Source organism: Dasypus novemcinctus, chromosome 5 (assembly GCF_030445035.2).
Source record: "Dasypus novemcinctus isolate mDasNov1 chromosome 5, mDasNov1.1.hap2, whole genome shotgun sequence".
In the NCBI taxonomy this organism is placed as follows: Eukaryota; Metazoa; Chordata; class Mammalia; order Cingulata; family Dasypodidae; genus Dasypus; species Dasypus novemcinctus.
This window is the reverse complement of record NC_080677.1, coordinates 20793365-20807704: the sequence shown is the minus strand read 5'-3', so window position 1 is coordinate 20807704 and position 14340 is coordinate 20793365. Positions and strand designations below refer to the sequence as shown.

Genomic DNA, 14340 nt, shown 5'->3' with positions numbered 1-14340 from the left:
TCACAGCCCACCGGACTGGAAAAACAAAGAGGCGGGCAAAGACTCATTTTTTTAAAAGGAGAATTCCATGTTGTTATTACTGAGTTGTCAAAACTCTTGTATCTATTGTCGAGGTGAACCCCTCCAGTCAAGCCCTGTCTGACAATTTATCCTGTGTTTCACCTTATTCCAAGACCATGAAGGGATTTATCAGGAGACTTCAGTGTTGTCTTTCAAGATCTAGGAAAGATTTTATTAACATGAAAAATTATGAAATCTTTAAATTTATAAGAATATAAGTCATATATGAAGAAAATAGTAAGATGTTAAGGGCATAAAATAAAACCTAGATCAATGGAGAGATACTGTATTCACAGAAGAAAGAAGTCAGCATCATAAAGATTCCAGTCTCTTTTCAACTCATGGAAAGTGACTACAATCCAATCAGAATTACCTCATTTTAGTCTTTTGGTTGTATGGTTTGAGGGTTGGAGGTGAGACAGATATGATTTAGAATTCTTTAATTTTGAATTCTTTAAGGAACAACAAATATAAGATGAAAGTTTTTTTAAAGTTATAGAGAGGCGACATGGGGGAGCATGTAGGAGAATAACTGTATACTTTGTGTATACAGGCTTGGAATGGAAATGGAGTAGGAGACACCTTCACTTAACATTAATTTTTAAGTGTGTTCAGAAATTTTCACAGTATTTGAAACAAGCATTCTTAAAAGAGTAAAGAATAAATATCTTACTGAAGGTCCTAGGAAGGAAAATGACACAATCAGGTCTGTGCTTGAGGAAGATAAACATCTGAGTAGGAAGGAAAGTGGACAGATCAGGGGAGCAATTCCAGCAAAGCTCATGTGTAGGAATGTGATAGTAAATGGCAGTAGAGTGGATTCCAGGTTTGTCAGTGAGCATGGGGATGGACTGAAAGGCTGGTACAATAAACGTGAACAGGTTTATTAGAGAAAATAGTCTTGGGAAGCAGACATGGCTCAGGCAGTTGGGTGCCTGCCTACTACATGGGAGGTCCAGTTTGGTTTCCAAAAGACAAGCAGACACAGAGTACAAACGAAAGGACACAGCAAGCACAAAAGGGGGGAAGGAGGGCACAGAGAAATAAATCTTTAAAAGAAAAGAAGTATTCTCACGATACAAATCAATTGACCCCTTCAGGAGCATAACATTTAATTAGAAAGATAAAGTTCAAACTACAGCTTTTCTCCTCCTTCTGATAAGTCTTTGGGTACATGCTTCTCAGAACTTCACTTCCCTCATTTTTAAAATGATGATGATAATACTTATTTCTAAGGAAGTTTTTAAGTTTTGAAAGAGGAAATGTGCCTAAAACAGAGCCTGGGTCACTCTAGGTGCTCGAAATTTTAATTCTCATATCAATGCAAAATTTCAAGCACAGAGAATTACGTTTTAAGAAAGAATGGAAACATTTTAGCTTGTGTATAAAAATTAGTACTTTTGCTTCTAATCCTACTACGTATGGCATACAAGTGTATAACCTAGTCAACATGTTCTGAGATGACCAGCTGAGACAACTGATTCCAACTTCGAATAGGATTACAAATCATTAAATAAGTGTGTAAATAACAAGCAGTTCAACTGAAGTAAAGCACAAGTTTCAGCTGAATGACTTGGAGTTTTGCATTACTTTCCAAGTTTAACCATGATAATTTTCCTAGCTGGCCCACCTCAACCAGATTTAGTTACCATCTTGAAACAGATAGTTGATACATTTTTTTTTCTTTTTTGTCTTTATTTATTTTTGTAATGTTACATTAAAAAAATATGAGGTCCCCCTATACCCCCCACCCCCCTCACCCCACTCCTCCACCCGTAACAGCAATCTCCTCCATCATCATGAGACATTCATTGCATTTAGTGAATACATCTCTGAGCACTGCCGCACCTCAAGGTCAGTGGTCCAAACCATAGCCCACACTCTCCCACAGTCCAACCAGTGGGCCATGGGAGGACATACAATGTCTGGTAACTGTTCCTGCAGCACCACCCAGGACAACTCCAATCCCCAAAAATGCCCCCACATCACATCTCTTCCTCCCACTCCCTACCCCCAGCAGACACCAGGGCCACTTTCTCCACACCAATGCCACATTTTCTTCGATTACTAATCACAATAGTTCATGAATAGAAATATCAGTAAGTCCACTTTAATCCATTCTCTATTCCTCCATCCTGTGGACCCTAGAATGACCATGTCCACTCCACATCTATATCAAGAGGTGGCTTAGATTCCACATGGATGCTGGATGCAATTCTCCTGCTTTCAGTTGTAGGCACTCTTGGCTCCCTGGTGTGGTGGTTGACCTTCTTCACCTCCATGTTAGCTGAGTGGGGTAAGTCCAATAAACCAGAGGGTAGGAGCTGCAAGTCTGTTGAGGCCCAGGGCCTGGCTATCACATGGTCAGTCCAGAGATTCAGGTCTCCTGCGTACACATTAAACCCCAGTACCAACCTCAGTTCCGGTAAAAGTAATGGGAGAGGCTTGTGGACAAAGATCACATCTGAGTCCAGCTCCATCACATAGAAACACAAACTCCAAAGTAGGGCCAACTGACATGACATTGAACTCCATCTGCCATGACGATAGAAGCTGTGGGTCTCTGCAGCCCTCAGAAAAACCAATACCTAGGGTTGCATCTACTTTTATCTGTCTCTGGGACTCTGCTCAGGTGTGCATAAGGGCAACCCCTTTGATAACCTCCCATCTCTTTTTGGAGACTCATAGCCATATAAACTTATTTGTCCTTTCCATTTCCCCCTTTTATTCAGGTCAAAAAGCATTTTTAACTCCTGGTATTACATGTTGATTGAGATATTCTGCTGGTCCAAGTTGACCCTTTTATTCAAGGTTATTTTCTAGTTACATCATCAGCTGGTACTTGGTAGTAATCCCTTGGTGCCAGGGAGGCTCATACCCGGGAGTCATGTCCCACCCTGGGGAGAAGGCAACACATTTACATGCTGAGTTTGGCTTCGAGACTGGCCACATTTGAGCAACATGGAGGCTCCCAGGAGGTAACTCTTAGGCACCCTGCAGCTCTAGGCCTTGTTCTTATTTCAGGTGCACAGGTCAAAAGTATAGTCATTAGTATCAAGGGCTCATTGTTGGACCTTCCTTCTTTTTCAGTCTTTGCCGTTGCACTTGGGGGATTGTTGCTGTTCCTTTGGGAACTGTGATAGAGCTCCCCTGGCTAGGAACTCAGCACTCCTCAGTTGTTGTTTTTAATTGTAACCACTATGAATATATCCAAACATTTTTATGTACCATGGATATATGCCCTGGAGAACTCCCTGCCAACCAAGTGTCCCCTGTCAATAACATCCCACCCCAGTATTCCTCCCCTGCTATTGTTGAACCTCTCTGTGATCCAAAACTTCTTCAAAAATGAAGCCCAATATATTGCCAGGTTCCATTAATAGTAAAATGGAATATAGTGATGAGTTTAAAGGTTAGATATAGAATACATATTAATTTAGAAAAAATAAGGTAAAAATAAATTGGGGTATCAAAAAATTAAAAAATGCAAAAGCTTTGTTTTTGATATTTTGCCTTCCATCACTGCAATAAGTGTTGCCCTGTATGCAATTTGGCAAGGCAACTTCTTCTGTCTTTTCCTCAATGTCTACATCTTTTCTTTTTCTTTTTTCTTTTCCTAATTATTAAGCTTATCTTCACAGAAGTTTTAGATCACAGTAATTTACATATATAATATACAGTACTCCCACATATCCAACATCAAACCCTTTACCCTTCCACAGCAATAATCTTTTTACATGTTCATACTATATTTACTGAAACGGATGTACAGATATTGAGACAATGGCTTTCAAACAAGGTAACATTTGGGTTTACATTGTGGTTTATATTTTAGACTATACAATTTTCTAAAGTTTTTAGTTATTTTATGTTTTACATTATGATTTACATTTTAGCTTATCAGCCCCTATACATTTTTGGTGTAATTTAACATGTCTTATATCCATCCTTGTGTAATCTTGTGAACATTTCTAATGTCCACACAGATACATTTTTTTTTAAACATCATTTTATTTTCTAGAAAGTTTGATGGCTTTTAATTCAATCTGTCCATGAGTATATTAGAGACTTATAATAATAAAATGACCAGACCCACTGTCTTAAAGTGAAATGAGCATATTATCAGGTATGTATAAGAATAAAACCATACAGTAACTCAAAGAATCTGTAACTTTCTGTCTATTTTGATTTCATATATGCCATTTCTTAGATGACATCAGAAATGTTTCCACATAGTACAATGCATCATGTGAAAATACTGATTTTTACTTGCTTATAGAAACTCAGGGACAATGTTTGGGAGATGCTGGAGTCATTTCACTTTCAAGCAGGTTATTCCCTTTAGCAATTTTACCAACTGTCTTTATGCTGAACTTGATGTTCTTCTAGTCTCTTGAGGCTTCTTTTGAATTTGAGTTCTTGATCCACACATACATTTTAGATACTTCTTCATTTCTATGCCACCCACAGGCAAACTTGCATGGAGAAGTACTTGCTTTTTTTTGCAAAGAAGAAACGTTTGTCTGTTTGAACATGTATGCTTGACAGTCACTTTGCAGTGAGGAAAAATCTCTTGGAAAATAAACAACCTGTTCTCTGCTCCGAATCTCCTTTCATTTCTCTTTTTCCTGCCACACGATCCCATACTGTAGAAGCACTGTGCTCTCTAGTAGTGAGAGGGAAGAAAACTGTAAATATAGAGCTTACTAGGAATCAGGCACTATCCATCCATTGTCCTCTTGCTAGTACTGGTTTTCCAGGCTGCCATGACAAATACCATGCAATGGGTTGGCCTAAATAACAGCAACCTAGTGGCTCACAGTTTTGAGGCTAGAAGAAGCTCAAAATCAAGGCGTCAGCAAACCTCGCTATCTCTACCCCACGTCTGCATGGGTCTTGTTGTGGCAGTTCTCGGGTTGCTTGGCCTGTAGCTCAGCCTGCTGTCACACAGCAAAGTCCTCTCTTTTATTCTGTTCTCCCGATTTCGGCTGGCTTCTAGCTTCTGGCTGTCTCTTGGGTTTCCCTGCTTCCAGTTTCTTTTCTTTATAAGGCCTCCAACAATACAGGTTAAAACTGCCTGATTCAATTAGCCTTACTAAAATTAACATCTTCCAATGCTCAGGTTTACAAATAGTTTCACATCCACAGGAATGCAAAGATTACGAACCTGTGTGTTAGGGTACATAATTCAACGTACTAAAGCCTGTCAGAAGGTTATTAATATTGAAAATCTGAGGAGTGGATGTAGCTCAAGTGGTTGAGTGCCTGCTTCCCATGTACATGGTACTACGTTCAATCCCCGATACCACCTAAGAACAAAGCAAACAAACGAGGAGGCAAAAACTTATTGGGGAGCAAATGTAGCTCAGTGGTTGAGAGTCTGCTTTCCACGTATCGTATAAGGTCCTGGGTTCGATGCTCAGACCTCAAAAAAAAAAAAAAAGCATCATATGAGGAAACTGAGGTTCAGTGAATTCAAGCCAATTTGGGATTTTGGTCCAAGTTCACAGGAGCCCTGTTCTTTCAGCTATTCCACACTGCTTGGGTGTAGTTGGAAAAAATGGTTGTAGAGAAGACACAGTCTTCCCAGGTTATTCCATGTCCATGTAAATTAAAAGATTTGTATCTCAAATGGTTGAGAATAACATTTTATGTTGGTCTTCTGAGAATCATGGGAAATACAAATCTAAATAAAAAGTGAAATGGTTGATCTGCATGTTCTGAAAAAAGGATGGCAGACAGTGCAAGCACCTACCCAAAGGATCTAATTTAATCTGAATATCCAGCTAAACCCCACATTCGCCTTCTTTTCACTTGTCCTTGAGTTAGTTGCACTAGGAGATCAGGGGACTCTTTGGCCCTGCACTTCCAAAGTGTAATGAGCTGGTTGTTGCTGTCATCCCTTGTGAGTACCCTGGACATGTCTCTGGCAAAGGAAGTCTGTAAACCTGGCTTATGTTAGAGGGCGAGGAGTGGGTGTTGCCTGCATTGGATCCAGAGCCTTTTGACAATAAGCCCAGTTGCAGGTGCATTGGATTTGGCCTGATGTGTGTTTTGCTTTCTGGCAGGTGAAACCACAGTTCCCAGGGTCTCTCTCCCCCTCTCACTCTCTCTTTTTCTCTCTCTCTGTCTCTTTTCTCTCTCTGTCTCTCAGATCTTATATCATGAGAAACTCCTTAAGATCACTTGGGTCCCTCATCTCTTTTTTCTCATTACCAGAGGAAACGAAATAGGTAAAAGTTCAAGAAAACACCATCTGCTTGGCAAAATCTCCTTTTTCTTGTGTTAAAATACAGAACGCAGGGAGTGGATGTACCTCAGTGGTTGAGCGCCTGCTTCCCACATACGAGGTCCTGGGTTCAATCCCCAGTACTTCCTTAAAAAACGACACGACTATCCATCTTATTCTACACTGACCTGTGTCTATGTATTTGGGTGTGAAAGTGGGTAAAGATAAAATGCCTGAAAGTTGGGAAGGACTTTCTCAAGGCCCCTATGTTCATGGACTGAAGCCATATTTTGTTCAGTAGTTACTATGAAGATCACTTTTTACTATTGTTATTCTCACTTGACTTGGTCCTCCGTTGACTCTGCCAATTTAAGGCCAGGCTCAGAAAAAATCACTCAGGCCTGAGGGGCAGCGCTCAGACCTGTCCCTATGTTGCAGGATCCTTTCCAAATGCTTCATGTTCACTCCCCAGGATCACTATGTGTCTGGAAAAATAACCCCGAAGCCACAACTCTCCCCTCCTGCTCATGTCCCTCTGTCCTCCTGCCCTCACCCCCACCTCCCTCCACATAACACATAGAAAGTGCTTTAGCGAGGCAGGTTGATACAGGGAAAGAGGGAGGCCGAGTCACAGCTGGGACCTGGCAGAAAACAAGGCCATGAGACCCCGCCCGGGAACCCCCTGAGGGGAGGCTGCTCCCAAGAACAAAGCTGGAAAGACCCCCTGAGACCCTGGCCACTCTTTCTGGGGTCAAGGGGAAGCCTGGGATAAATCCAAACAAAAGGCCTTTCCTTTGGGCCCCTGAGAGCTAACAGGTGGGGGTCTTAAGACAACCAATCAGAAGAACAAACATCCGGGCCCCTCCCCAACATTAGGCAAGAGGAGGGGGAAGGTCTTAAAAGGCCACCCTGGAGCCCCACATACACGTCTCACCCTGCAGCATACCCACCTAATGTCGGGGGCTGTGTACTATTTTCCTTCTCTTGTTTCTTAGAAACTCTTCAATCCTTTGCCTACCCTATGGTGTGTCTTAAATTCCTTTATGTGATAAGGCCAAGAATTCTGAAGCCCAGAACCCAGAGTGTTCTGCTAACATTAGGACTAAGAGCAATGCAAGTGTAAAGGGAAGAAGAAAGAAAAAAAGAATGAAACCAATGAGTGTGCAAAATGAAAATAAGTCATAAAAATAAGCAAGATAAAATGTATTGGGCAGAATGACATTGTTTTACATTGATGCCAATGGTCATTTACCATTCTGAAAATCCTAGGATCCTTAAGAATGATGCTAATTTAGCCTGTATTCTATAAATGGAACGAAAAACTCTATAACAATACATCTGTTTATAAACATGGTTTATTTAATAAATGTGTTAGAATCCTTTCAAAATATGACTGCTCTTTGACAACATACCTGTTCATCCAAATCTCTGGCAGAGACACACAATATTAATGTTGCTTTCTGTCTACTAACACATTCCTTCTTTAGCCAATGCATCAAGGAATAATTTCGAATTTCAGGTTTTATTATTTAAAGAATACATTTCATAAAGCTGAAGTTGTCATAGACAGTTATTCTTCTCAGGGATCTGAGCAAAGTAAATTGAAAATCTTCTGGAAAAGATTCACCATTTCACATGCCACTCAGAACATTTATAATTCATGGAAGGAGGTCAAAATATCAGCATTAATGAGTTTGGAAGAAGTTGATTCCAAATCTCATGGATAACTTTTCCGGGTTCAAGACTTCAGTGGAGGAAGTCACTACAGATGTGGTGGAAACAGTAAGTGAATGAGGATTAGAAGTGGAGCCTGAAAATATGACTGAATTGCTGCAGTCTCATGTTAAAACTTTAAGGGATGAAGAGTTGCCTCTTCTGAATGAGGAAAGAAAGTAGTTTGTTGAGATGGAAACTACTCCTGGTGAAGACATGAACACAGCTGAAATTACAGCGAAGGATTTAGAATACTACGTAAACTTAGTTGATAAAACAGCAGCAGGGTGTGAGAGGATTGACTCCAATTTTGAAAAAGTTCTACACTAGGTAAAATGCTATCAAACAGCCTTGCACATTGTGGGGGAATCTGTCATGAAAGGAAGAGTCATTCGATGTGGCAAACTTCATCGTCGTCTCCTTTTAAGAAATTGCCACAGTCACCCGAACCTTTGGCACCCCCCACACTGATCGTCAGCAGCCATCAGCATCGAGGCATGACCCTCCACGGCAGAAAGGTTAGGGCTTGGTGAAGGCTCAGAGGATGCTCAGCATTTTTTTAAAAGAAATATAGTATTTTTAAATTAAGGGATATACATTGCTTTTCAGACATAATCCTATTGCACACATAATAGACTATTGCTAAGTGTAAACATAACTTTTATCTGCACTGGGAAACAAAACATTTTTTTACTTACTTTAATGCAATATTCAATTTATTGCAGTGGTCTGGAACTGAAACCATAATATCTCTGAGATACACCTGTATAATGAGTTCAGACTAAGAAAGCCTGTGGCATGTATCTCAGCAGCAGTTATACTTACTCCAGGGACTGGACAAATTGAGCCCTTGGGTCCGGGCACCCACTCTGCATCCTGCTTCAGTGAGGTGTGGGTGCGGACATTTGCCTCTTTATGTGCAGAGCTCATTGACCCCATTCGTATCTAATGTTGATGTTTTCTGTTAAGTCTTTTTCAGATTGGCTTTGAAACTCTTTGTCCCTGTAGAAGAACTATTGTTCTGCTGATTCTGCACATGAACTTCAAAAACTGAGGACTCAGGGCCTCAGTACAACTGTGTTCTGGGGGCAGGGCCGGGGGTGGGGGTGGTGTGGGAGGGGCGGAGAAGCACGTGGCTGTTGCCCACATCTACGATTTGCCTATGATAATAGATTCAAAGGCATGCATCTTCTGTCACACTGTCTACCCTGAGAAAATGAAACCAAAACTGATCGACATCTGTAAATCAAACACCACAGAAAAGCGAAGATACTGGTAGAATGTTGGATTGTCTTCATGCTAGAAGAAGTCTTCTGCTCTCTCCTTCACAACAGCGTCATGAGTGGACTAACGGGGCAGCATCCATCAATCCTGGGCATGAGATTCTCAGCTCGCATAGCAGCTAACTGGGATAAACTTTGCATATAAAAAACAGAACCCATCTTAGCCACAGCGCTAATAATACGCTTGACGTCACTCTTGTGTAGCTTAACATTTTCTTGATGTTAGCTCTGGCCTTTTGAAAATGAGCAGAGTTGCTTGTGGTTTAACTGTCCTCAATTTTATCTACTAATACACTAACCCACCCAAGCACAGCCCCGACCAGTCAGGACCAGTTTGATCTGAGCATGTTTTCCGAATCAGCGACCTTGGCAGAGCACGTAAACAAGTAGCCTGAGAAAATACAATACCGTCAGTCACACCAACATGTCCCACCACCCTCTCAATTTCCTTCACCACCAAGCTCTGTCCTTACACCTCAGGTATGGGCAGGGAAGTTGCTAGGAAAGTTGAAGAGGCAGGAGACACTACCTAGCAAACAGCCAGGGATTTTAAAGTCTCCCCTCTTTGTTTCTACACTTTCCACATTGCAGAAATAGCCCCAAGTCTTTCAAAAAGGGGCCATGCATTTAGTCTAACCAAGTCTCACAAAATTCATGAAAAGTCAATGGTTGATTTAAACTAAATGTAATTGTCCATGTGTATGGTTGGTCTTATTTTGTTTCCAAATGGGAACCTGCACTTAGTTTCCAGAAGAAACTGTTTCATAGAAACAACTAGGCTGCGGCCCGGGACCGAGAAACGCCAAGCGACCGACGGCCCGAAGGCACCGGAAGTGACGTAAGGATGGCGGAGGGGCACGAGGTTTCAAGATGGCGGTGGCTGAGGGCTGACCGAGGGGTCGAGGTGAACACCCTGACGAAGTGAAAGAGGCCAGAAACCGCCCATAACCCACCTCTAGAAGTCCCGGGAATTCAGCAGAAGTGTTTTTGTTTTTTTTATACAAGTAAACGATGCAGATTTTAAACATGGGACGGAGATCTACATCATCCATCAAGAGTGGAAAATTTATGAACTCCACAGACCAGGCCCGAAAGGAAGCGCGGAAAAGAAAATTAAAGAAGAACAAAAAACAATGCATGATGGTACGAGCTGCAGTTTTGAAGATGAAGGATCCCAAGCAGTTTATACGGGCCATGGAGAAATCAGATGAAATGGAATTTAACCCTGTGCTACAGCCACAGTTAAATGAGAAGGTGCTGAAAGACAAACGTAAAAAGCTGCGTGAAACCTTTGAACGTATTCTATGACTCTATGAAAAAGAGAATCCAGATATTTACAAAGAATTGAGAAACTTAGAAGTAGAATATAAACAGAAGTGGGCTCAACTTAGTCAATATTTTGATGCCATCAAGAATGCTCAGCATTTGGAAGTTGAAAGTGTTCCTTTGCCAGATATGCCTCATGCTCGGTCCAACATCTTGATCCAGGACATTCCATTTCCTGGTCAGGGTGTTCCATCTTCCATCCTTAAGAAGACTGCAGCCTATGGACCTCCGACTTGGACAGTTTCTGTACTTCCTCTTCTTCCACTTTTGCCCCCTGGCAGAAAACCTCCTGGTCCTCCCCTGGCCCACCTCCTCCTCCAGTCTTCCAGATGTATGGTTGTAAAGTGGACTTTGCCCTTTATCTTCCTCCACGTAGGAGAGATGAAGGTATGTTATATAGTCCTGAACTTGCTCAGTGAGGTCATGATGATATTTCCAGCACCAGTGAGGATGATGGCTATCCTGAGGACATGGATCAGGATAAGCATGATGACAGCACTGACATCTGTCAGTGACACTGACAGATCAGATGGGGAAAGTGAGGGGGATCAATTTGTGCACCGTGGTGATAATGAAAGAGACAACAATGAAGAAAAAAAAGTCAGGTCTGAGTGTACGATTTGCAGATATGCCTGGAAAGTCAAGGAAAAAGAAGAACATGAAGGAACTGACTCCTCTTCAAGCCATGATGCTTCAAATGGCATGTCAGGAAATCCCAGAGGAGGGACGAGAAGTAGACGAGTTTTCAGAGGATGATGATGATGATGATTCTGAAGCAGAAAAGCAGTCACAAAAACAGCGTAAAGAAGAATCTCTTTCTGACGGCATATCTACAGCTTCTTCACAGCAGCAGGCTCCTCCACAGCCTGTTACTGCTCAGATGCAAGCACTTCCCATGCCTGGATCACCTCCTTTTGGACCACCACCTGCACCACCTTTACGGCCACCTGGACGACCTACAGGTCTTCCTCCTGGGCCACCTCCAGGAGCTCCTCCATTCCTGAGACCACCTGGAATGCCAGGACTCCGAGGGCCTTTGCCTCGACTTTTACCTCCAGGACCACCTCCAGGCCGACTCCCTGGCCCTCCCTCACGTGCACCTCCAGGTCTGCCTTCTGGCCCTCGTCCTCAGGGACCTCCACCAAGGCTACCTCCCCCTGCATCCCCAGGTATCCCTCCACCTCATCCTGACATGATGCACCCACCTTTGGCGCCTCCACTTGGACCTGCCCCACCTGGGCTTTTCCCACCAGTGCCCTTGCCTAACCCAGGGGTTTTAAGTGCCCCACCCAATTTGATTCAGTGACCCAAAGTGGATGATACCAGTGCAGCCACCATTGAGAAGAAAGCCACAGCAACCATCAGTGCCAAACCACTCTTTGTATACATAAAAATTGTAAGGATACAAAGAAACAAGCAAAAGTGGAGACCTGTACATGGTGAGGAGGGAGGGGAGACAGTGGTTAAAGCAGTACTTCTCAGAACATGTTTTCCAGTTTTTGATTTCTGAACCATATGCATATATTATGTAATAACTTTTTAATAAGGTCATGCTACACATTTTTTAATCACTGTTCCGAGGATGGTGAGGAGCTGTGTAAAGCAACAGCTTCCTGCCAAACTGAGATGGATACATCAGACCAAAGAAAGACTCTGGTAAGTCCAGCTTGGAGAGTAATGAGCCTTTTTTAAGGGGGTTTTGTGGACTCCTTGGTGGCAGGAGGACAAATGGCATTTTTCCAAGCTTGATCACCATGCTTACTGCCAGAAGAGAGGGGTCTTTTCTAATGCATGTCCACGTGCAGATGGAAAGGCACAAGAGGGGCAGCAGGACTTTCAAGCAGTGCAGTGTTACAAGATTTACGTGCCCACTGCTGTAAGGCACTGAATGTGGTCGGAGCCATGAAGGCCTCACAATCTTTATAATACTAATATTTAATGGAGGTGCCTAGCCTTAGCCAGGCGCCACCTCGTGGCAGCTCCTCTACAGCCACTCTTTTTTTTATAGCCATAGGGCTGCTTCGTCAGCACCTTGAGGACTAGCTAACTTGAGCTCTGAGTTCCAGGTGTCAAACAGGCACTTAAAAATTCTAGGGAACTATCAGGTTATACACAAGGAGCAAAGCATTTTAGGATTTAGAAATAACAATTAGAGGCATGCTTCAAGAAACTTAGTGATTACCACAGGTTCCAAGGGGTAGGGGAGGGAAGAATAGAATAAATGGAACATAGGATATTTTTAGGTCATTAGAATTGTTCTACATGATCTTGAAATAACAAATACAGGCCATTTTAAATTTCATCAAAACTTATAAAAATGTATGGAGCAAAATGTAAACCACAATGTAAACCTTTGACCATGGTTAATTAAAAAAAACAAAGAAATAACAGACATCAGTTCCCAGGAATAAATGTGATTGATGCAGAGCTTACAGTCTTACTATCTAGACCTTAATTTCCTCATAAGTATTTTACATAAAGTTGTTTCTAGAGATCATTAGTTGTAGCCAATAGAAGTCTTCTTTCATTTTGTTTTTACACTTTTACTAAGATTATGTTAATCAACAGGTAAAGCATAACTTAAAGACTTGCCTCGCTTCTCCTTTAAAGTCCCTTTTTGTTTAAGCTGAGATGACTGCATGCTCTTTTAGAGAAGCATCAGCGCAGAACAATGTATGGGGTAAGGGATTTTGTTTGCTTTCATAACATATCACATTCATATGTAACTCATATTAAACAAAGCTAACTATATATATTTTTAAGATTCTTAAGTGTTTTATTTCAGATTAAAATAAACAGTTTCCACACTGTTCGCTAAAAGAGACATGATATTTATGAATAAATTTCAGCAGTACAGAGAAAAAAACCTATTTTCCCAATTATTTTATGAAAATTTAAGATTTTCTTCCCCCTGCCACCACCTTAATATGCAGATTGAAGTGGCACCTGACTGGTTTCTGTGTTATGAAGTCGTTTTTGGTTATCAATATCAACTCATAGGTTTCTACTTTAATGATGGCTTCCCGGAATCAGCCATTTCCTTTGAAATCCTTCAGTTTAGAAAATGCTTTTGCAAACTTCCTATAACGTATAACTTTCTATAACTCCTTAAAACCACATATGTGAGATAATTCACCTTATGATAAATTTCACCTTTAAGTTTATTAAATTACAGACAGCAACAAATGAAATTTACTTTCACAAGCTCCCTACAATATCCTTCAGATTTTGTCCTACATATACTTGCTCTGATGAAATGAGCCATTTTATCTTAGGACAAAAGCACACTCCCTTAAACAACTTAACACATTTTAGTCAACAATGACATGAATTCACTTCTACAAAACTTTTACTTCTTTCCATATCCATTTTACTGTTGTCTTACATCCCTCATTCTGTTTTATGAAAAATTAGCCATTTCACTCTTAGGCCAGAACTGCATTCTCTTCTTTAACTTAATTTCATTAAAGACAAACTTAAAATTTTCTTCATCTTAAAAACCTAATAAATATAATGCTAACTTATTTTGTTAGCATCTGTATAAACCTAAGGAGTAATAACCCAAGTTGAATAAAATTGAAACAATCATAGTTTATGAAAGAAATGGTTTTATTTTTCTCTTCCTCTAGGGGAGGCTAAAACCCTTTTTCCATAATATTCTAAAATTGTGAACAACCTCAGAAGCATACTGATACCAGTTTCTGGGATATATTAAAATCATTTAATTTG

At 41.1% G+C, this 14340-nt stretch overlaps 1 pseudogene; it reads left to right on the top strand.

Annotated features, from left to right (window-relative positions):
* Positions 1-10274: 10274 nt before the first annotated feature.
* Positions 10275-12597, top strand: LOC101421539 (WW domain-binding protein 11 pseudogene; annotated as a pseudogene).
* The last annotated feature ends 1743 nt before the right edge of the window (positions 12598-14340 follow it).